This window comes from Salmo trutta, unplaced genomic scaffold, assembly GCF_901001165.1.
Source record: "Salmo trutta unplaced genomic scaffold, fSalTru1.1, whole genome shotgun sequence".
NCBI classification, from domain to species: domain Eukaryota; kingdom Metazoa; phylum Chordata; class Actinopteri; order Salmoniformes; family Salmonidae; genus Salmo; species Salmo trutta.
The window spans coordinates 2,844,351-2,846,310 of record NW_021822911.1 but is presented as its reverse complement, the minus strand read 5'-3'; the positions used below and the strand labels follow the sequence as shown (position 1 = coordinate 2,846,310).

General features: G+C 39.7%; 1 long non-coding RNA gene across 1 annotated transcript; it reads left to right on the top strand.

The window, feature by feature from the left end:
- The first annotated feature begins 423 nt into the window (after positions 1–423).
- LOC115186775 (uncharacterized) lies at positions 424–1,668 on the top strand. Its single transcript, XR_003875902.1, has 3 exons — positions 424–478; positions 1,182–1,298; positions 1,630–1,668. It is a non-coding gene; the product is annotated as an uncharacterized LOC115186775 (long non-coding RNA).
- The last annotated feature ends 292 nt before the right edge of the window (positions 1,669–1,960 follow it).

The window sequence follows — 1,960 nt, the reverse complement described above, 5'->3', positions numbered from 1 at the left end:
AACATGCTGGATCTCTGTTTAGTTGTCACTGTGTTAACCAACATGCTGGATCTCTGTTTAGTTGTCACTGTGTTGACCACAACCAACATGCTGGATCTCTGTTTAGGACGTCACTGTGTTGACCACAACCAACATGCTGGATCTCTGTTTAGTTGTCACTGTGTTAACCACAACCAACATGCTGGATCTCTGTTTAGTTGTTACTGTGTTAACCACAACCAACATGCTGGATCTCTGTTTAGTTGTTACTGTGTTAACCACAACCAACATGCTGGATCTCTGTTTACAGGGGTCAGTGCTCTAAAATGAGTCTCTCTAGGGAGAGAGAGGAGGGGGTCCCTGCCTCTAAAATGAGTCTCTCTAGGGAGAGAGAGGAGGGGGTCCCTGCCTCTAAAATGAGTCTCTCTGGGGAGAGAGAGGAGGGGGGCCCTGCCTCCAAAATGCATCTCTCTGGGGGACATGACACCAAAGCTAAGAGGTGAGATAACAATTTTATGAATAATTGATTAAGTTTATTTCCTAAATAAATAGCTATCTTAAGGTGAATGCACTTACTGTAAATCTCTCTGGATAAGAGCATCTGCTAAATCAGGGGTTCTCAATCCGGGGTCTGTGGAGGTACTGCAGGGGTTCTGCAGGAAGCGTGGGGAGTGGTGGTATATCCAGGGAGAAAACTAAACTTATATTCTGAAATATCATTGTGGTCTTATGTTCCCATCTATTGGAATTATTTAGCAACTGCAGTAGTGCTGAAAAAAATTGTTATTCCTTACTAAAGTAGTAATTACTGAGAATTACTAGTTAATTTTATCACTTACAATCATAAAATAACAACTTTTACCATAACAAACAATTAAACTGACATAAACCAAAATCACTATATATGTAGTTATTTAGTTAATTACCAAATTGAGCCGGTCGGTCACATTTGAGAGTGAGGGAGATGTATAGCATTTTGCATAAAAAAACATGATTTTTGTCTCTCTGAAATGAAACCATCAAGTGATAGATTTTAAACAAATCCTTGTCTGTGAGAGATGTAATAATTAATACATAATTTCTTTAAACAATAAAAGCTCATTTCCGTAAAGTGATATGTTGCGTTTTGGAACTCTTCTTATGTTTCCCATCTGAGATCAGAGTAGATGAGAGATGTAATGTTTGTCTCTGTTGTGTTGAAGACCAATCAAGCAGGAGAGACCAGCCTCCCCTGTACCCAGCTGTGTGTCCATGAAGAGTGACTGGTCCATGTGTACACCTATACACTTTAGAGAGGGAGACTTTTCTACTGAACAAAGGTAAGAAGAACTCATGGGTCATGGTCAGTGAGTTAAACAACACTGTCTCTAGTCATTTCTCCTCTCCCATTTTCACATTTCTTTTGGTTGTTTTCATAATCCATAGGCTAATCCTTTAGTCCATTTTCATAGTCCTAAAACAATATTAAACAAACACATCGTTCCCTCCACATCGTTCCCTGTGTGTGTGTGTGTGTGTGTGTGTGTGTGTGTGTGTGTGTGTGTGTGTGTGTGTGTGTGTGTGTGTGTGTGTGTGTGTGTGTGTGTGTGTGTGTGTGTGTGTGTGTGTGTGTGTGTGTGTGTGAACTGTAATCTCATGTTTTGTCCACAGAAACCAACAGGAGAGATCAGAGTCAGAGATTCTCAGTGGTCAGTCTTCCCAGAGTCATCAAACAGACCTGGACTCTATATTCAGTGTATGTGATCCTGTTATGAACATTTGTTTTTGTTTTCCTCAAGTAAAGTTGATCTGTCAATTATTCATTATTGTGTTAATGAGAAAGCATTTCTTCTCTTGCTTAACTTATTTACTTGATATATTTTAGTTGCTTGAAGAGAAAATTATGACATTTGTGAAGAACGAGCTGAAGATGTTCAAGAGGATTCTTAGTCCTGAACTCCCAGAAGGCTTTGAGAGTCAGAAGCAGGATAAGGAAGTGGTG